Source organism: Solanum dulcamara, chromosome 2 (genome assembly GCF_947179165.1).
Source record: "Solanum dulcamara chromosome 2, daSolDulc1.2, whole genome shotgun sequence".
In the NCBI taxonomy this organism is placed as follows: Eukaryota; Viridiplantae; Streptophyta; class Magnoliopsida; order Solanales; family Solanaceae; genus Solanum; species Solanum dulcamara.
In genome coordinates, this window is record NC_077238.1 from 10,304,715 (window position 1) to 10,328,359 (window position 23,645).

The 23,645-nt window shown below is 34.5% G+C and overlaps 2 long non-coding RNA genes across 2 annotated transcripts; both read right to left on the reverse strand.

Moving 5' to 3' along the window:
- Positions 1–12,594: 12,594 nt before the first annotated feature.
- Positions 12,595–14,398, reverse strand: LOC129875266 (uncharacterized). Its single transcript, XR_008763129.1, has 3 exons — positions 14,316–14,398; positions 13,569–13,646; positions 12,595–12,919 (listed from the first exon to the last, which is right to left on the reverse strand). It is a non-coding gene; the product is annotated as an uncharacterized LOC129875266 (long non-coding RNA).
- Positions 14,399–19,893: 5,495 nt separating this feature from the next.
- LOC129875272 (uncharacterized) lies at positions 19,894–21,638 on the reverse strand. Its single transcript, XR_008763131.1, has 3 exons — positions 21,556–21,638; positions 20,808–20,885; positions 19,894–20,158 (listed from the first exon to the last, which is right to left on the reverse strand). It is a non-coding gene; the product is annotated as an uncharacterized LOC129875272 (long non-coding RNA).
- Between the last annotated feature and the right edge of the window lie 2,007 nt (positions 21,639–23,645).

The following is a 23,645-nucleotide window of genomic DNA, read 5'->3' on the forward strand; positions in this document are numbered from 1 at the left end:
TACTGGCTAACCGCATGATCCTACCAGTACACCGTTGTCTTTTGTGTACTGATACTACACTTGCTTTGCCTTTTTGTTGAGTACAGGGCATATTCAACTGGTTACGGAGAGACCTCGTCTAGAGGAGTGATTGTGTCTTCGAGTTCAAGGGTGAGCTGTTCCTTCAGGCTGCTTGGACTCTATCGTTATTCTAGTCCTTCGCTCAGAAGCTCCAACAAGCCCTAAAGTCTCTTGCCGCCTAAAACTCTGCCTTCCCTCAGGCTGCTTGGACTCTATCGTTATTCTAGTCCTTTTCTTTTCTAGGACATAGGTATTCAAACAAGGTTTCTATTTGGAGTTGTACTCTTGTTCTAGACTTGTTAGTTTAGAGTTTTGGTATGACGACTTTCAGTTCCTAGAGGTGTCAATTCCGCACAATGGAGGTTCTAACTAGTTAGTTTTCTGAGTTTATGGGAACTCAACACTTATCTTTGATTTAAACCTGCTTTCACATCTTTAAACTTGTGTACCTATTGCGATTATTGTTGTTGGGCTGTTAAATGGTTCTACCACTGGAATAAGTATTGTGGGTGCCAGTCATCTTTAAGCTTGTGTATCTTTAATTTAAACCTGCTTTCGCATCTTTTAGCTTGTGTACCTATTGCGATTATTGTTGTTGGGCTGTTAAATGGTTCTCCCACTGAAATAAGTATTGTGGGTACCAGTCACGGCAAGTTGGGGTCGTGGCTCTTAAGAAGATAAAAAAAAAAAATCTTTTAGTATCGAAAACACCCTAAGTAGTGGATCTACTATATGGTCCTTTAATGTGAATAAAGACACTTCAACGTTGTTCGGGAAATGCAATATTGAACAAAACAAATCAATGTTATTCAGCATTGTAATAGTCATTTTTACGTAGGATTTTAAGAAGAAATAGAATTCTTTCAAATTTTACAAAGTTAAAAATGAAATTCAATATTTCAATAAATTAAGATCTAGTTAAGTTGAGGCCTAATCGTGACCGAATCAAGGTCGGCTAGATTCAGCTCATTCGAGCTGATCTTGTGCCGATTAGGCCCAATAGTCAAGCTTACACAAAAGCCATGAAAATTACGAGAAAGCTATAAGCATAGCAGCTGATAAACAAGTGATTTGCACAAATAGGATCTTTTAATACCATTAATTAAATTTTGATCTCATTTAATTTTTTTTATAACGATAGATTCACGGCCAGAAATTGGCCATAAACTTGCTTATGGATTCTGATCGTTATAAAAATAGCTAAAGTTGCCTTGTCACAAATTTTGATGATGGCCATAAATTGGCTACCAAATCATGATGATTATGGCACATTGCTATAAAGCTTATCATGTTACATTACATCTAAAATGATTTTCAGCGGCAATTAATTAACGATAATAACTTAATTGTTATTAAGTATGTTTTTTTAGACGCAATAACTATTGACAATTACATTATAGCACTCTTTGTCAATTTTGCTAAAACCTAAATAGACATTGGATCTAATGACAATTAGCTAATGTCGGTAATGTGCATATTTATTGCCGTTATAAAGTAGTTTTTGTTATAGTGTTATCTTATCATAAAGTCTCGAGGGATGTTCTTTATAGGTGTTTGGAGTCTAAGGGGGTTCCAATGATGTATATTCAGTTGATAAAGGACATGTATGATGAAGCAAAGGCTCGGATTAGAATGGTGGAGGAGACTCGAAGCACTTTCCAATTGAGATGGGCCTACCTCAGGGATCAATTCTTAGCCCTTTCCTATTTGCTTTGGTGATGGATGAGTTGACACAGTTATTCAGGAGGAGGTTCTATGGTATATGTTATTTGAGGTGACATACTGATTGATGAGACACCGGATAGAATTAATGCTAGGTTCGAGGTTTGGAGACAAACTCTAGAGTCCAAAAGGTTCAGATTGAGCAGGATCAAAATGGAATATTTGGAGTGCAAATTCAGTGTCGCATTGATTGAAGCGGAAGTGGAAGTAGGGCTTGCCACACAAACTATTTCCAAGAGGTAAAGTTTTAAGTATATTGGATCTGTATTCCAGAACAGTGGGCACTACTAGAAAAGTGTTAATTGCCAGAAAATTTTACTTAAGACTTTTTTTCGCAAATATTACCTACAAATTTTCATGCGAAAATACTAAAAATTCAGTGATTGATAATTTTTACATGCGGATTGGTTTCCACTTTACACCAAGAAATTCTGCAGGTAAAGTACGTATCGAAATTATGTGCAAAAAATTTATCCGCAAAATTATGTGTAAGTAATCAGGGGTGGACCTACATGCAGCCTAGGGGGTTCATCCGAACCCCCTTCGTCGAAAAATTACACTGTATATATAGAATCAATTTGTTGGTTTATGAGTATATATTTAATAATGAACCCCCTGAACACAAGTCAAAGACTTGGTTCAGCGGTAAAGGGGTTCTTGAAATTGCAAATTCTGAAGCTAAGTCTGCGGGTTCGAGCCCGGGTAGCAACATTTTTTTTTTCATATTTTAGTTTCAGCCAATTTTAATTTTTATTTGCTTAATAAATGAAACGTCCAACCCCAATATTGTAATATTAAACTATATTATATGTGTTTAATTATTTTACATTAATATTTTAGAGCACAACATAAAATGAATTACACTTTACAATAAAAAAAATTCTATTTTTATAAAATTAAGTAAAAGTTATAACTTTTTTTGAGTTTTCATATTTAAAATTTTTTAAAAAATTCTCTCATACTCATTTTAAGTCAAACATTTAATTTTTATTTGATTAAGGAATAATATGATTATAAGTAAGATTAAATAAATAGGATTGGATTTTGGAAGTATTCTCTTATCCTTCTACTACAGATTAGTGACCACAACTTAAGAAAAAATATGCCTTTAACGTACAAATCAAGAATTAAGAAAATCCTCATTATTAAACTTTCATTTAATTATTTCTCTTATTTTAATATATTTTTTTGGATAGTATAATCTTTTGTGTTCCTTATTTAGTTTCAAAAATTGAATAATGTATTTATACAATAATGACGGCGACAGAACCCATAATTAAAATTTTAAAAATACATTTTCTCATATTGATTTTAATATTATGTCAAACGCGTACTTTCTCTATTTTATTGTTAGTGTTGAGCTAAAGTTGAATTTTATCTAGTTGCTTATATTTGATTCGACTCGTTCATATATGACCCGATCCGATCTGCTTATTTGTAGATACTATTAGCGTGTTTACTTATTTTTTTGAACCCCCTCAATGAAAATCCTGGTTCCGCCACTGTAAGTAATATATTTGCATGTAAATTCCTAGGTATAACGACAAGAAAATCGAGAAAGAAAATTATTTTGAGTATTTGAAGAAAAATCCGCATGAAAACATACTTAGGGATATTCCTGGAAATTATTTGAATGGAAATTTACTTGGGGATATACATAGTATGTGGGAATTTATCTGGGAATTTGATATATATGAATTTACGTGGGGATTATTTGATGGGAATTAATAAGGGATATGCGTACATGCAAATTTATCCGTGTTTTAAATATATGCGAATCTACTTGAAAGTTATTTGATGAAAATTTACTTGGGGATATACGTACATGGAGATTTACTTCCAATTTAGATATTTACTTGAAGATTATTTAATGGGAATTTACTTGTGGATAGACATATCTGTGAATGTACCTTGGGGTTTGATATATAAGAATTTGTGGATTAGTTTAGGGTTGTTCAAAATCGAACCGAAATTAATAATCGAATTGAAAAAAGGTTATTGATTTATTGGTAATGAGTTATTGGTTTTGCGGTTTCGATAACAATTTTGATTTTTTTATTATCGGATTATCGGTTCTTAACGGTTTGAGGTTTTTTCTTAACAGGTTAATCGATAACCGATAGTAAATTAATAAATTATATTTATACCATTCAGTATATAAAGTCTTTGACTTATTTTTATTTCTAGCTATCACAAATTCTCGATTATACTACAATGTGTCAGTATTTGCTTTTGATCGCAAAATGCAATCTATCAACTAATAAGCATGGTTCATTTGGTTGTCACCTTGTTTCTAAGTAATTTTCAATATTTTTTTTTGTGTGTCAAATTTTAACGGTTAAACTGATAACCAAACCGATAACACTCAATAACTGATAAACAGATAACCGATAAGTTAATATCTTAATAATTTTTTAACAATTTAGCATGTCCACAAACCGATAATCAATAAATCGAACCGATAAATTAACTTTAAAACCGAACCGAATATGCAACCTTAGTCATTAGTTCATGAGAATTTACTATGAGAATTTACTTGGGGATATAATATATTGGGAATTACCTTGAAGTTTGGTATATACAAATTTAAAGTGGAAACACAAATAAATAACTAAATATACTAAAAGAAAATGAAATAGAAGGATGAAAAAAAATGAGTTCGCAGATTCGAACGTACATAAGTAGAAATTTTAAAATTTTTCATAATCATTTGTACCAGCATAGTAGCATATACCTAGGAATTTTCAGGTTAATAAATTTACCTATAAATTCTGTTATTGTGATTTAAGCAATAATTTTGAAAAGATTCGAGGTATATCTGTTACCAAAATTATAATATTTAATATGTACCACAAAATACTTAATAAGATATACCAACGAGATAATTTTTTTGAACTTTAAACATATAACTTATTTTTTAATTTAATCATAATATTTTATATAACATAATTTTTTTCTTGAGCCGAAGGTTTATCAAAAATAGTTTCTCTATCTCTCAAGATAGTAAGATCCGGATATACTCTATCTTTTTCCAAATATTTTCTTCTTTAAGAATTGGAAAAGACATGTATTTTCAACAACAAAAAATACTCTTTTTTGATGAAAGACATGAATAAAGATCTCCAACGAAATTATTTATCTTTTTTTTCTAATTTCATAAATACAATAATAATAATAATAATATACCTATTTTAATATACTTAATTGCGTATATACCTCACATGAGATATAAGCGTAATTCAAAATATTTGAGGTTAGTTTTAAATTTTAAAATACATCAGGTGTATTCAAAATTAAATCAAATTATAGGAGAGTTTAGTTATAGGAGAGTTTAGAGTAATTAACCCCAAAAACTATATACTCTTTTCGTTCACTTTACTTGTTCATTTTAAACTTTGCATGCCTGTTAAAATAATGATGGATATGAGTAATTTATTACAATATCTATATTAATTGATGTTTAGTTTTAGATTTTAAAAAATAAATAATTAATGTCAATGATAATATATATATATATATATATATATAAATCTCTTGCAATTCTAAAATTGTCAAATAAAAATGAAAAAATATATTTAGAATAGTAGATAAATAAAAATAAACAAAGAAAATTATAACAAATGAATATTTTCACATCTTTGATTTAATAGATGGGTCATGGGAGAGAATCATGTGGTTGCTCCTTGTGCCACATCGAACAAAAACAATAAGAATTTGGGGTTATAAGGAGCAACTATGGAACAAGCTATAGCTAAGGTAAGGATCCGCAAAGGAATTTCATTTTTCACGATCTTTTGGCCATTTTTTTGCGTGAACTATTAATATTTTTTGTAAATAATTACTCACGAGCTTTTTTTCAATGAATTTTGTGTGGCAAAAAATCCGCAGGTGTCACGATTCAAAATGGGCAATGAGTGGCACCCACACTTAACCTCCTAGGTGGGAGAACCAATGATACAAACCTCAACTTACATTAACGATTCAACTTATAAACCACGATAATAATGCGGAAGCTCAAACCTTATTAAAGTAAGACATAACAAAAGCCACTAAAATCTATTACGTAACGTTTCCCAAAACTTGAAAGTCATCACCTAAAGGACATCTAAATTCTAAAACTAAGTCTGGAAATATCAAACATCTGAATAAATAAATAACATAATGTGTCTAAAAACTAAGGACATTATGCCATGATCGAGAGAATCCATCACGAGCTAGAAGGATAGCTCACTCTGCAATCTGATGAAATGGAGACTGACTAGAGGTGAGGTCGATGCGAAGTCGATGGAACACTCCCTGCACTCCACAAAATAAAACATAGAAAGATACAAGTAGGGATCAGTACAAGACAACATGTACTTAGTAGATATCATCGGCCGACTCAAAATAGAAATCAATATGCATAAAGTAATAGAGGGAAATCAACCATAACACTTAAACAGGTGGCAACCAACAAGATCAAGACCAAGTGACAACGCAATGAACAATTGCATAACCAGAAAACAATATCAAGATCACACATGAGGATTCAGGCCTCCACATCATGCTTTTTTGGGAAGTGAGTTATTGGAGATTGGGTAACATTAAGTCATTTTAAGTTGTTTTCCTTTAATATTATCGTGCCGGAACGTGACACCCGATCCAAATATACCGTGCCGAAATGTGACACCCGATCCAAATATACCGTGCCGGAACGTGACAATCGATCCAAATATACCGTGTCTGAATGTGATACCCGATTCAAATATAATTAATTTATCATTCTTTATTATTACATTCCACTTCATTAACAATATTTCATCAAGCCTTTTTATTCAAGGCACCATTTTTGATAGGGCAAGTTCAAGATTATGGATTTCACGATCTTGGGATTTCAGACCAATCACAACAACATACCGACCATTCAAACCACAATAATTAAATGCATAGTAAACTTTACACATTACTCAGTGTCTATCAATCGCTATTAAGAGTCTATCTATGATATAGAATAAAATCATAACCTACCTCAACCGAAGAACCGAAGTCAAACAAGCTAATTCACCGGTGATTTTCCTTTCTTCGATGCCTCACGTTTCCAATCTATCAAATATACAATATTCGTAAGCAAACGAATCCGTAGACACCAATATTATATATATGTTTAACCTAGACTCAATAACACATCCAAATCTACAATCAAATTCCTAAATTTTAATACCAACTAATACCTCAAGTCGCATATTCTTAAATCTTAAGTAAGGGTTAAGTCTCAATTCCTTCAAATAATATAACACTAATAGCATTTATATAATACAATATAACTATTACTTATCTCAACATATCAAAACTTGAATCATAATATGATAATTAATAGAATAAGTTAAAACCAAAATTAACTATGACTTAATAACGCAGCAAGAGGGAATTCGTAGAACCAATACCTATCTTATATTGTATATATGTCAATTCCAATAACTTAATCATTGCCTCAATTATTCCTAATAAGGAAAACTAAAACTTGTCCCCTTCCTAAAATCAAAAACGAACACTGACCAATTTATCACCTAAAATTTCTTGAAATTTTCATTTCTTTTCCCTTAACTCAACAATACAATATACTAATATAACCTTATAACATTACAGGGATTTCGGTGGTTAACTGAAGCAGTTTGGGATGCTTTCGTCGTCCGCAGGTATGTTCTCGTTTCAGTTTTGCATAGTAGTGGACAATTAAAATATTAAACCCTATTCCACTTTATTTTAATAAATATGGGATAAGTGGTATAGAGTATTGGATAATATATCAATTTAGCCCATTAATTAAATTAGTTATTTAAATTTACCCCTTAACTAATTAACCGAAGTTATCGAAAAGTCCAAAATATCCACTACAAATTTACGGGATGAGTCTTTTATGAAATAAAAGTTTCTAGTACTCAAAACGACCTAATGAGTCGTTACAACAGAAAACTTATATACGTGCGATTTTTTCTTTAAAATCACCAAGAAATCTCCATGTTATCTAAGTTTTTCTAGTAATGGGGGACATCGACAATAATGTAACACATAAAATTGGGGCGGCTTGGATGAAATGGAGGTTTGTGTGATAAGAAGGTATCATCTAAACTTAAAGAGAAGTTCTACAGAGTGGTGGTTAGACTCTCTTTATTGTATGAGGTGGAGTGATTCATGTTCAGAAAATGCATGTTATGGAGATAAAGTTATATGTGAGATGGATGTGTGGGCATACTAGAAACGACAAGATTAGGAATGAGGTTATTCTGGAGAAGGTATAAGTGACCTCTGTGGTAGCCAAGATAAGGGAGGCAAGATTGAAATGGTTTAGGCATGTGTAGAGGGGGTGCGTAAACTCCCCAGAAAGAAGGTGCGAGAAGCTGATTTAGGGGCTACGCAAAGGGGTAGAGGTAGGTCAAAAAGGTATTGGGGAGAAGTGATTAGACAGGACATGGTGTAGTTTTATATTACCGAGGATATGACTCTAGATAAGTAGTGAAGGTCGCGTATTAGAATAGGAGGTTAGTAGTAGTGGAGTGTTGTTTTGCCGTGCGTAGGTTTAGGCTTGTTAGTGCTTGTCGTAGTACTAGTCGTACTCTTATAATTCTTGCCATTTGTTGTTTACTGTGTTTCGATCACCACACTATTTTACTGTTGTTATTGTTTCTTTCTTGTAGACTTTACACTGTTTTTCTTATTAACAACTTTGCTTTCTTCATTTCTTTCTTCTTCTTTTGCTTGGATTTGATGCACCTAAGATGAGGGTTTGTCACACCCTTTGATAGGGTTTTTCTAATTGAAGTGACAACTTTGAAAGGAAATTATTTTCTTTATTCAGAGTCGCCACTTAGAATTGAGTTATAGTATTTCAAGTCACCTTTAATTTTTGAATTCCTAATCAAAAGAAAATCACTCTTTTTTATAGATCTGCAAAAATAAAAAAATGGATAAGGAATTATGTTGATCGAGGGAAAGGTATGAGTCACTCCTCGAGTCTCGTGGTTCTAGAACGATCGCTTTTATCGACTCGTATTTAGATTAAACTAAATTTGGATATATTGTGTTATAGGTCATGATTTGTTCGTACTTTTATTTGTTGCAATTTTATTGGTCTCAACCTAGATGTTTCACCACATTCTTGATCTTGACATACACCGCCTTAGAGGCATAATGTCTTCTTTGCGTGAGTGCATCACACCTAATAATCGATGTCTACATGTCTTAATTAGCGAAAGTTAAATTACTAAAATAATTAACAAAAGTTGATTATTGATCAAAGTGCATCACTGCATCCTTGTTTAAGCGTCTCAAAAAAATATACGTAACCACATTCTTAATTAAAATTAACTGGCTTTTGAAACGTGCCTAAAAATTCATCTAATATTAAAAACAATTAGTCTTGCTTAAACCAAAGATTATTATTTTAACAAATATTTAGGTCGAGACGTATAACCACGACCTTGACATTCTATATTCATGTCCTTACTAAAATGCATAACCATGATCTTAATTTACGAATATAAGACATGCTTAAATTTTTCGTAACATTCAATTTATCTTAATAATGTTTGTCTATGATTTTTTTTTAATAGCCTAAACATGCTTCAAATGACCCAATTAAAATAAGAACATAATAATAAATTATCTAAAAATTTAAATTCATTATCGAGAATCAAACTATGCAATCAGTTGAGAATCATACCAATTTAGATGCCTAGACCTTTTCAACTCCTTTTTTTCTTATTAATCCATATATATAGTCCAATTACTTAACTTAACAAACTCGTATTTTATAACATTGTTTTAATCCTAATTTGTTATCATTGTAATTGATTCAGTAACATATGTACATATACACAAATACACCATAAAACAGATAATTTAATGGAACTCAAACAACATGACAATTATATTATTCACAGATGAACACTAAATCAAAGGAAGAAATGGACTTTAGATGAGCTTTGCAATTTATAATCACATTGTATATAAATTTTATTCTAAATTTAACGATATAAAAGGTTTAAACATATTTCAATAGTATGATTTCAAAATTAAACATCTATAAATTTGAGCAACTTTATAAGATTGGAATCGAGTCTTATATAATTGTGAAATCAACTTATAAAATAAAAATTAAGTGTTATTTTTTGTGAAAATTAATTCAAAAAAAGAAAAAATCACAATTAAAAACCACGAACTTAAAATCACGAAAGCGAACCTCAAACTCCACTTTTGTTTTTTCTCCTTTCTGTTTTCTAATTCTCTTTCTTTTTCTTTTTTCTATTTTTGGGTATCTGTTTTTTTTTATTTTTGATGTTCGTTTGTATGTGTGTATATGTCGTGTAGTAGTGTGTAGGATTTTTTGAAAATTTGGATGTTTGTTCTTTTCTTGCTGCATGTGTCTTTCGTATATGTTTTTCTTTTTTTTGTTTTGTTGTATGTGTGAGTAGAGGTGAGCATAAATATTGAAAAATCGGAAACTAAATCGAATTGAATTAATTCGATTTTTTTATATCGATTTTTTGGTATTTTGGTTCGGTGTTGATTATATTCTATTTTTCGAAAATTTCGATTCTTTGATTTGATGTTCGGTGCAAGGTCACGATTTCACGATGTATCAAGAACCAAAATTTTATTAAATAAATTTAGATTAATATTTTAAATTATATTACTTATATATTTTGACCCAAAATATATTAATTATGATCTAATCCATTTTAAATTTTGGCTCAAATTTTGAAGCCCTAAATTAAACAAAATTCGTGAGTCAAGAGTTTTACGTCTTCTTCAAACAGTTGAGCCCCTCTTCTTCAGTCTTCGGTCTTGGACATAGTTATGGTATAACTGTTATACATTGGCTATTTGTAATTTGTTGGCTGTTGTTCAAAATTTGATAATTGATACACTAATTTGTACTCTTTTATGCCCTCTTTAATCTTTATCATATGCCTTTTTTAGTCTTTATCATATCCCCCTCTATATCTTACATCAAATAATAATTTTTTAGTTTTGTTTTATTTTTTATTTTTACCGAAAAACCTTTTCAAAAACATCAAAATAAATTGAATCAAAGTTCAAAACATCGAACCAATCGATCTAATATAATTTAAAATACGATGCATACTTTTCCAAAATCAAACACTAAAAAATCAAATTGAACTTAAACAAAATCGAATCGAACAATCGACCGTCCACCGCTAGCGTGAGTATTTTTGGGTGTTGTTATCCATATCTTGTGTTGGGTTGTGTGCGCATAAATGAAGGGAATATTTCAATAACGTGTTTTTGTCTCACAATTGATCCAAACTAGTCAAAATAAACTCTAAATGACTCAAAATTTAATATTCATGTCACGCCCCGAGAGGATATCCTAAGCGTGATCGGCACTCAGAAACTATTGTTAGTCCCCAAGTGAACCACTTGGCCTGTTCACACATTCATTCAATCAGCATTCTATCAGCGGAAGACTAACTCATCACGAAAATAACTCAACATGATAATCAAATAGATAACATATGGAATAAGGCCAAAGGCCAACAATTTATTTAATCCAATCAACAAGACTAATATGAATGAAACCAGCCAAAAGACAATATTCAATCTACACATCACCAATCTAGTCTATGAAGCCTCTATCACTACTATCTAAATGGTGTCAATGACACGTTCATGGCTACCTCAATCACAATGAAAAGATTAAACTCAAAGCAAGAATAACATAAGTGGTATCCTCCGAATGTAAGGGAGGACTCACCAATAAGTTGAGTGTGAACAGATCCTCAACGATGCGCCTGTTGATGATCTCTAAAACTTGTCTTTGCATCATTAAACGATGCAGGTCCAAATGGACGTTAGTACATGGAATGTATGAGTATGTAATATGACAGAATGAAACATGTATAAGGTATAATAACATTAACTCAAGTAACTCAATCAAGATGTCACAAGTCTAAAGCAAGAGTGAGGTTTAGACAAAGACCAATCATGTACAATCCAATCCAATCTAATTCAATTAGAGTACTATTAAGACCTATATGAGAGTTTCTCTTATCCGACAACATTCACTTATAAGCCAGTGATCGTACAACAAGCTCGTTGTTGTTGCCACAACCGTCCAGTATCTTGCCAAGGTAAAGGACGAATTAACCAATCATGGATCCAACAATCAATCAAGTCCTATCTTTTCAGGACAATAAAATAGGGAAATATCCGACATAACGGTTCAATCCTCTTCTACATTTGGTGACGTAGTTATTGATTTTGAGTTATTACTTACTCTCATCCAATTCGGTGCTCGATACTCCTCTCAAGACTCAATACTCATAAGACAATCAATCCCAATCAAACCAATCAACAAATCTCATATGGACTTTTATCAGTTCATCAGTTCTATCCAATCAGTCCTTTCAACCAATTAATCAGTCCCAATCATTTAAGAGTAGTTAGGACAATCATTTATGACAACATTTAGTTGAGACCATTCAATTGAGTTCAATTATGAAGATATAAAGAACTATCAAATTTCATCAAGACTATCATCATGCTCACATCTCAATCACAATCATGCATTCACAAGTTTAAGGCTCTAGACTCAATGTTTAGGCAAATACATCCAATATTAGTTAAAATATTATTAGGGTTTATGAAGTAAGTAGTTTAAAATCATTTGTTGAAGAAACAAGTTCTTAAAAAACATCAATTACGTAATATTATATAAAATATGTTAATTTTTAAGGAAATTCTCAAGAAACACAATCATGGGACTCAATTCATTCACAAATCAACCTATCACAATGTCACGACCCAAAATGGGCCGTGAGTGGCACCCACACTTAACCTTCTGGGTGGGAGAACCAACGATACAAACCCCAACTAATAACAATAACGCGGAAACTCAAATAAATATATTTTTCCCCAAAATCTGAAAGTCATCACATTAAGGACATCTAATTTCTAAAACTAAGTCTGGAACATTAAGCACCAAAATGAACAATTAAATAAATGTGTCTGAAAACTAAAGACACTATGCCATAACCGAGAAAATCCATCACGCAGCTAGAAGGATAGCTCACCCTGAAATCCGATGATCTTGAGACTGACTAGAGCTGAGGTCGAGTCGAAGTCTGTGGAACACTCGCTGCACTCCACATAATAAAACAAGAAAGATGCAAGTAGGGGTCAGTACAGGACAACACGTACTGAGTAGGTATCATCGGTCGACTCAAAATAGAAATCAATATGCATAAAATAATAGTGGGAAATCAACAACAACACTTAACAGGTGGCAACCAACAAACAATTACATAACCGGTCAACAATATCAAGATCACACATGAGGACTCAAGCCTCCACACCATACTCTTTGAAATATGAGTTTTTGGAGATTGGGTAGCATTAAGTAATTTTAATTTATTTCCCTTTAATATTACCGTGCCGGAACGTGACACCCGATCCAAATATACTGTGTCGGAACGTGACACCCGATCCAAATAACCGTGTCGGAACGTGACACCCGATCCAAATATATTTAATTTATCATTCCTTATGATTACATTCCACTTCATTAACAATATTTCATCAAGCCTTCTTTATTCAAGGCACCATTTTTGATAAGGCAAGTTCAAAATTATGGATTTCATGGCCTCGGGATTTCAGACCAATCACAACAACATATCAACCATCCAAACCACAACAATTAAATGCGTAGTAAATTTCACATATTACTCAATGAATATCAATCACTATTAAGAGTCTATCTATGATATAGAATAAAAACCATAACCTACCTCAACCGAAGAACCGCAATCAAGCAAACTAATCCACCAATGTCTTTTCTTTCGTCAATGTCTCAAAACGTTTCCACCCTATCAATGTATGATATTAATAAGTACACGAGTCTGTAAACACCATATTACTATATATCTAGCCTAGACTCAATAACTCCTTCAAATTCCTAAAAAATTTTTATACCAACTAATATCTCAAGTTTCATATTCCTAAATCTTAGGTAAGGGTTAAGTCTCAATTCCTTTGAATAACATAAATCTAATAATATTCATATAATATAATACAAAGATTACAGGTAATATTACTTCAAAAATATAAATATATATGAACATTTTTGAAAAAAACTACTCCACTAATTATACTGAATTCAACCTATTGTCCTTAATGACTTACTAAAAGGCACCTTTATATATAAGACAAATTTAGACTTACTGAAAATAAGAGATTACCAAAAATACAAGTTTAGAAATATTATTGGTTGATGGAAAGTGTATCTCTATGTCAAGCTTGTAGAATCAGTAGACTAGTAGTCTATTGTATCATCATCTAGAAACTAAAGGAAAATCTCCTTTACATACTTTCTTAATAACAAGTTTGGTCACTGTCTTGTCGTTTAGAAGGGGAAAAAAGAGAATAAAATAATATAGCATTTGACACATACACTAACGATATCAAATTGATGCAACTTTTATGAACCTAACAATCTAATATGCATTCAAATGATAAAAACAATTCGAAGCACTTACCTCACACACCGTGCTCTCGTCTCAACGCCGCAGGTAAGTTTCTATCTTTCTTTGTTTGTTTTCTTTTAAGTAATTAGGGCAACTAATCATGAATTAATAAATAAATAAAAGCTAAACCCACTAATATATTTTTATATGTATTGAACAAGTGGTATAGGACATTAACTAAATTAACACTTTAACCCACTAATTAAATTAAATATCTAAAGTTACCCCTCAATTAAATAACCTTAGTTATCAATTAGTCCAAAGTACCCACTAAAATTTTACGGGGTGAGTCTTTTATGAAATACAAAGCCATAGTATACAAAACGACCTAAAGGGTCGTTACAACAGATACCAATTTACCTACCGTTCGTCCTCGAACGGTCAAAAGAAGAGTGAGGATAGAAAATGGTACCTGACTCGACGAACAAATGTGGATATTTTCCACGCATGTCAGCCTCAATCTCCCAAGTGGACTCCTCAACTGGACGATTCTTCCATTGAACCTTCACAGAAGCAATCTCTCTTGACCTCAACTTGCGGACCTCTCTATCAAGAATAGCTACAGGCTCTTCCTCATAAGACAAATTCTCATCAAGCAAGACCGAATCCCAGCGAATAATATAGTTTCCATCACCATGATATTTCTTTAGCATAGACACATGAAACACTGGGTGCACTCCAGACAAACCTGGAGGTAAAGCCAATTCATAGGCCACCTCTCCAACACGCTTAAGAACTTCAAATGGCCCAATATACCTCGGACTGAGCTTACCTCGCTTACCGAATCTCACCACACCCTTCATGGGTGAAACCTTCAACAACACTTGCTCTCCCTCCATAAACTCCATGTCCCTGACCTTTCGGTCTGCATACTCCTTCTGCCTGCTCTGAGCTGCTAGAAGCTTCTCCTGAATAAATTTCACCTTCTCTAACGACTCCCTCAAAAGATCAGTTCCCCAAGGTCTCACCTCAAATGCATCAAACCAACCAATAAGAGACCTACATCTCCTCCCATACAATGCCTCAAACGGAGCCATATCAATACTCGAGTGATAGCTATTATTATACGAGAACTCCGCCAGGGGTAGGAACTGATCCCAATGACCACCAAAATCTATCACGCACGCACGAAGCATATCCTCCAGCACTTGAATTGTCCTCTCAGACTGCCCATCAGTCTGAGGGTGAAATGCAGTACTAAGATCTAACCTAGTACCTAACTCAGCATGCAAGGTCCTCCAAAAGTTAGAAGTAAATTGTGTACCTCTATCTGATATGATAGAAATCGGAACTCCATGTAATCGAACAACCTCACGGATATAGAGTTTGGCTAACTTCTCTGCATCATAAGTCACCTTGACTGGAATGAAGTGAGCAGACTTAGTTAACCTGTCAACAATCACCCATATAGAATCAAACTTACCCAATGTCTTTGGAAGTCCGACCACAAAATCCATTGCAATTATTTCCCACTTCCATTCAGGAATAGGCATTCTTTGCAGTATCCCTCCAGGCCTTTGGTGTTCATATTTTACCTGCTGACAATTTGGACAATGGGCAACAAAATCAGCAATATCACGTTTCATTCTGCTCCACCAATAATGTTGTCTCAGATCGCGATACATCTTGGTTGCACCAGGATGTATAGAGTACCTCGAACTATGAGCCTCTGCAAGAATAGTCTGAATTAAATTATCAATACGGGGCACACATACCCGCCCCTTAATCCTCAAGATGCCTTCCTCATCGATCACGGCCTCCTTGGCCTCTCCCCGCAAGACCATATCACGAATTCGACTCAGCTTCTCATCTTCAAATTGCTTTTCTTTAATCTTGTCAAGGAAAGAAGATCTTGCCTCCATACAGGCCAAAAATCCTCCCTTCTCAGTTACTTCTAGCCTCATAAAGTCATTAGCCAGAGTTTGAACCTCTCTAGCCAATGGACGTCTCGAAACCTGCAAATGAGCTAAACTCCCCATGCTCCCTGCTTTTCTACTCAAGGCATCATCCACTACATTAACTTTTCCTGGATGATAAAGAATAGTGATATCATAATCCTTTAGCAATTCCATCCACCTCCTCTGCCTCAAGTTCAAGTTTTTTTGAGTGAATACATGTTGTAAACTGCGATGATCTGTATACACTTCACATTTTACCCCATATAGATAATGTCTCCACTGCTTCAATGCAAATACAACCGCAGCCAACTCTAAATCGTGAGTGGGATAATTACGCTCATGCACCTTCAATTGCCTTGAAGCATAGGCAATTACCTTCTTCTCCTGCATTAGCACTGCACCTAAACCAGAATATGATGCATCACAATAAACAATGAAATTCTTACCTTCTACTGGCAGGGCAAGAATTGGTGCAGTAGTCAATAAGGTCTTGAGTTTCAGAAAGCTCCTTTCACACTCATCCGACCATACAAATGGAACTTTCTGCTTCGTCAGGTTAGTCAGCTGGGAAGCAATAGAAGCAAATCCCTTGACGAACCGGCGGTAGTAACTAGCCAAACCAATAAAACTCCTTACCTCTGAGACATTAGTGGGCCTTGCCCAACTCTTCACTGCTTCAATCTTTTGGGGATCCACCATCACTCCATCTTTAGAAACCACGTGCCCTAAGAAAGACACTGAATCAAGCCAGAACTCACACTTGGAGAATTTGGCATATAACCTCTTCTCCCTTAACAATCCCAGAACAGTTCTCAGATGCTCTTCATGTTCTTTTTGGCTTTTTGAGTAAATCAATATATCATCAATAAAAACAATAACAAAGAGGTCCAAATATGGCTTAAATATTCCATTCATCAGACTCATGAAAGCAGCAGGCGCATTTGTAAGCCCAAAAGACATTACCAAAAATTCATAGTGACCATACCTGGTTCGGAAAGCCGTCTTCGGTACATCTGTTGCTCGTATTTTCAGTTGATGGTAACCAGACCTCAAATCAATTTTTGAGAAAACACAAGCACCCTCCAACTGATCGAATAGGTCATCAATGCGAGGAAGGGGATACCTATTTTTAATAGTCACCTTGTTCAGCTGCCTGTAGTCTATGCACATACGAAGGCTACCATCCTTCTTCTTTACAAATAAAACTGGAGCACCCCAAGGAGAGGCACTCGGTCTAATAAAACCTTTACCCAATAACTCCTGAAGTTGGGCCTTCAACTCCCTCAACTCAGCTGGGGCCATTCTATAAGGCGGAATAGAAATAGGGCGAGTGCCGGGCTCTAAGTCGATACAAAAATCTATATCTCTATCAGGTGGCATACCAGGTAAGTCTGCGGGGAAAACATCCATAAACTCACGAACTATAGAGATAGATTCAATCGTCGGCACATCAGAATTATCGTCCCTAAGATGTGCTAGGAAGGCTAAACAACCCTTACTCACCAACCTCTTAGCACGAAGAAAAGAGATAATCTGAACTGGGGTGGAAATATAGTCACCCTCCCACACCAACTGATCCATCCCAGGCTTGGCTAATGTCACGGTCTTAGCATTGCAGTCTAAGATAGCAAAATTTGGAGAGAGCCAGGTCATACCCAAGATTACATCAAAGTCAACCATCTCCAGAATAATTAAATCTACATAAGTTCTGCTCCCCACAAAAGTCACAAGACAAGACCTATACACTTTCTCAACTAGCACAGACTCACCAACAGGTGTAGAAACACGAATAGGCATGTCAAGTAAGTCACAATATAAATCAAGTCCATCAGCAAATGTAGGAGATACATAAGAAAATGTGGATCCAGGATCAAACAATACGAAAGCCAAGCTATCGCAGACCAGAAGAGTACCTGTGATAACAGCATCGGATGCCTCTGCCTCTGATCTCCCAGGGAAGGCATAACAATGGGCTCTATCACCTGTCTGACTATGTCCCTTACCGGGCTGTACTCCAGTAGTTCCAACCTGCCCGCCACCCCGGCCGGACTGGCGACCACCACGACCTTGGCCACCACGTCCTCCAGAATGACGGCCCCTACCATAGCCGTCGCCTCCACCTCTAACTGCTGGGACTCTATAACCCTGATCATGCCAAGCCTGACTCTGCCTTGGACAATATTTTCTGATATGTCCAGGCTCACCACATCCGTAACAAGTCTTAGGGTCAAGAGTGGGTCTTTGTGAAGACGAAGAAGACTGAAGATAACCCCCAAAGTTAGAAAAAGGCTGACTAGTCTTTAACGGACCTCCATCTGAAACCTGCAATGAAGACTGAATAGGACGGATTGAATAATCTCCAGAACTTTGCCCTCTGGAGTAAGAACCACTAAACTCACCTCCTTTACGAAACTTCTTGAATGTTGTCTCTTTAGTGAAGTTATCTGGCTTCACCCCCTCTACCTCTATCACAAAATCAACCACTTCCTGAAAGGATTTTGCTGAAGCAGCAACCTGTAAGGCTGGAATTCGCAAATCTGACCTCAATCCCTTCACAAAGCGGCGAATTCGCTCCTCTGGACTGAAGCAAAGCTGACTAGCATATCTGGCTAAGGCACGAAACTTGGCCTCATAAGCGGCAACAGACATCCTCCCCTGCTCTATATTCAGGAACTCGTCTCTCCTCCTGTCCCTTAAGGTCCGGGGAATATACTTCTCCATAAAACAATCAGAAAAGGTTGCCCAGGTCATAGGTGGTGCCTCTGCTGGTCGGCACTCCACGTGAGACCGCCACCACATTTTGGCGTCTCCTTGAAACTGGTATGTCACAAACTCAACACCAAATCGCTCTACTATATCCATTTTATGAAGCAGCTCATGACAATCAACAAGGAAATCATAGGCATCCTCAGATTCAGTACCCCTGAAGACTGGGGGTTTCAACTTTAAGAACTTAACAAAGAGATCATGCTGGTCACTTGTCATTATCGGCCCTGTAGTCAATTGAGGAAACATGCTTGTCCCCAAAGACGCAGTTATGCGGGGAGCCATAACAGCTGCATGTTGAACTCCTGGAATATGAGATGCTGGGGGAGCTTGTCCCTGATCGGATAACCCACTAAGATAGGTGAGAACCTGGTGGATCATCTCTAGAGTAGGCTGGGGTGGTGCTTCTCTCTCATGAACTTGCTCCTTCTCCACCCCAACATCATCTCTGACTACCTCATCAGCCAGTGGAGGGCTCGCTGCTCTTTCCCTGGCTGGCCCAGCTGTTTGGACCCTGCCCCTGGGGGGTTTTCTTCCGCGACCTCTACCACGGCCTCTCGTTGCTACTCTTCCTCTGCCTACAGCCCCAACGGCTGGCTCAGGTGCTCTTGTTGCTGTAGTTCTAACCATCTGCGAAAGAAAAGTGGAGAAGGTCAGATACTAATTTGTATCACCTAGATACCAATTGGATTCAAGTAATAGCACGAAAGAAAGAAAGAATGGAGTTTTCCTAAAGTCCTGTAGCCTCTTGAAGAAAAGTAAAGGCGTCCCCGTACCGTTCCGCAAGACTCTACTAGACCTGTCATTGTGTGATGAGATCAATGAACCTAAAGCTCTGATACCAAGTTTGTCACGATCCAAAATGGGCCGTGAGTGGCACCCACACTTAACCTTCTGGGTGGGAGAACCAACGATACAAACCCCAACTAATAACAATAACGCGGAAACTCAAATAAATATATTTTTCCCCAAAATCTGAAAGTCATCACATTAAGGACATCTAATTTCTAAAACTAAGTCTGGAACATTAAGCACCAAAATGAACAATTAAATAAATGTGTCTGAAAACTAAAGACACTATGCCATAACCGAGAAAATCCATCACGCAGCTAGAAGGATAGCTCACCCTGAAATCCGATGATCTTGAGACTGACTAGAGCTGAGGTCGAGTCGAAGTCTGTGGAACACTCGCTGCACTCCACATAATAAAACAAGAAAGATGCAAGTAGGGGTCAGTACAGGACAACACGTACTGAGTAGGTATCATCGGTCGACTCAAAATAGAAATCAATATGCATAAAATAATAGTGGGAAATCAACAACAACACTTAACAGGTGGCAACCAACAAACAATTACATAACCGGTCAACAATATCAAGATCACACATGAGGACTCAAGCCTCCACACCATACTCTTTGAAATATGAGTTTTTGGAGATTGGGTAGCATTAAGTAATTTTAATTTATTTCCCTTTAATATTACCGTGCCGGAACGTGACACCCGATCCAAATATACTGTGTCGGAACGTGACACCCGATCCAAATAACCGTGTCGGAACGTGACACCCGATCCAAATATATTTAATTTATCATTCCTTATGATTACATTCCACTTCATTAACAATATTTCATCAAGCCTTCTTTATTCAAGGCACCATTTTTGATAAGGCAAGTTCAAAATTATGGATTTCATGGCCTCGAGATTTCAGACCAATCACAACAACATATCAACCATCCAAACCACAACAATTAAATGCGTAGTAAATTTCACATATTACTCAATGAATATCAATCACTATTAAGAGTCTATCTATGATATAGAATAAAAACCATAACCTACCTCAACCGAAGAACCGCAATCAAGCAAACTAATCCACCAATGTCTTTTCTTTCGTCAATGTCTCAAAACGTTTCCACCCTATCAATGTATGATATTAATAAGTACACGAGTCTGTAAACACCATATTACTATATATCTAGCCTAGACTCAATAACTCCTTCAAATTCCTAAAAAATTTTTATACCAACTAATATCTCAAGTTTCATATTCCTAAATCTTAGGTAAGGGTTAAGTCTCAATTCCTTTGAATAACATAAATCTAATAATATTCATATAATATAATACAAAGATTACAGGTAATATTACTTCAAAAATATAAATATATATGAACATTTTTGAAAAAAACTACTCCACTAATTATACTGAATTCAACCTATTGTCCTTAATGACTTACTAAAAGGCACCTTTATATATAAGACAAATTTAGACTTACTGAAAATAAGAGATTACCAAAAATACAAGTTTAGAAATATTATTGGTTGATGGAAAGTGTATCTCTATGTCAAGCTTGTAGAATCAGTAGACTAGTAGTCTATTGTATCATCATCTAGAAACTAAAGGAAAATCTCCTTTACATACTTTCTTAATAACAAGTTTGGTCACTGTCTTGTCGTTTAGAAGGGGAAAAAAAGAGAATAAAATAATATAGCATTTGACACATACACTAACGATATCAAATTGATGCAACTTTTATGAACCTAACAATCTAATATGCATTCAAATGATAAAAACAATTCGAAGCACTTACCTCACACACCGTGCTCTCGTCTCAACGCCGCAGGTAAGTTTCTATCTTTCTTTGTTTGTTTTCTTTTAAGTAATTAGGGCAACTAATCATGAATTAATAAATAAATAAAAGCTAAACCCACTAATATATTTTTATATGTATTGAACAAGTGGTATAGGACATTAACTAAATTAACACTTTAACCCACTAATTAAATTAAATATCTAAAGTTACCCCTCAATTAAATAACCTTAGTTATCAATTAGTCCAAAGTACCCACTAAAATTTTACGGGGTGAGTCTTTTATGAAATACAAAGCCATAGTATACAAAACGACCTAAAGGGTCGTTACACACAATCATGGAGGACATGGAAGAACAAAGTCCATAGTTTAGTTTAGCCTTACATACCTAGGATGAAGACAGACAATCAAACTAGCAAGATTGTGGCTTGAAATTCTTTAACCCTAACTCTTTCTCCTCTTCTTAGCCCTAGTTTCTTTTGCTTGAATGCGTAAAAAGTATAAGTAAAGGGTTTTAGAAATCCTTATAAGGTTGAAAATGACCTATATCAATCATGGGTTAAGTATATGAGGGGTGTCGAAAAGTTCGGAATGCCCCTCACTAAAACTGAAAAATGTACGAAAAAATTATGCATAAATCGCATTCCACGAATGCGTTTTATAAATAAAAAGGTAAATCGCATTCAACGAATGCGTTTTATGAAGAAAGGATAAAATGAACTATGTTCGCGGTCCTGTAGCGCACTCTTCCGGAATTGCAAATTTTACCTCGAGAAATTATCTTTTGACGTGGTTGGTCTAAAATTCAATCGAGACAACTCTCCCACACGATTTTCCCCCTGATCGATATTTTTGCCTCGGATTGACCAAAAAAGTTTGGGATGATACGTTATGCGAGTATGCTATCCTCTAGGGGCATTTTGGTAATTTTTAGCTGGTGTAACAATTCAGCCTTTTAATATCTGTTCTAATAATTTTAAATGGTTAAATTCAACCAATATCTTTTAAAATAAATAGTCACTTTGTTTTCTTCAATAATCAAGCTCAACTAGCAATGGTATTTTTCAAGTTTCTTCGACCAAACCAATAAAAACAACCACAAATAACTATTATATAGCTCTTCCATTTTCTAAAGCACGTATGAAGAAGATAGATAAGGAGAAAAAGAAAAAGAAGATTCTGACTTGTTTCGTTAAACTTTTAAAATCAGTTTATTTTAAAAAATATTATTTTTGATTATTTTTTTTTGGTGAAAAATATTTTATGTTTGACCAATAAATTTTATGAGCACTTTTATGTAGAAAATAGGTTTGGCCAACCTTTTTCAAAATGCTTCAGTGAATTTTTCTCAAAATTACTTTTCAAAAAAGTGTTTTTCGAAGAAAAAATAATTTTTTAGCTTCTGAAAAATAATTGTTACTACTTTGGCCCTTTCAGTAAACAATATGCACTATTTTATAAATTGTTGGACTCGTGGTTGCCTGGATTCCAATATCTAGAATTTAATTATTAATAAAAATTTGTGCATGAAAAATAATAAAAACAAGATAGTGTCTTAACATCTAATACATACTACAATAAAAAAGGGTCTATAGTGCCCTAATTTAGTCTTAGTGGAATAGATGACAAATCCACTTATACAAATAATTAATTTGAAGTGTGTCCATGTAATCGTTAAATATTCACCTTTTATCTATTTAAATTTATGCTTAATTATTTGATTGGCTTGCTGACGATTGAATACTATTTACAAATCTTAAATTGAACTTGTGAAATAGAATTCTACACTGCAAATAGAATTGAATAGAGAAAGTTCTTGAACTCAGGGGAAAGGGCGCATGTGGTTGTTTATGAATTGTTTTCAATCTTTTATCTTCTCTCTCTATATATAATTTTTTGAATTATTATCTTTCTCTAATTAATTTCTTTTTTTTAATGCTAGAATAAAAAATAAATAAAGAGTAGCTTGTATATATAATCTCCTTAATCTGTCTTAAATTGATGTCTTAATGGGATCATTTGGTTTGAGAACAAATTTATTCAGGAATTATAATTTTGAAATTAATTGTGCTTTTAATAAATTTTATCT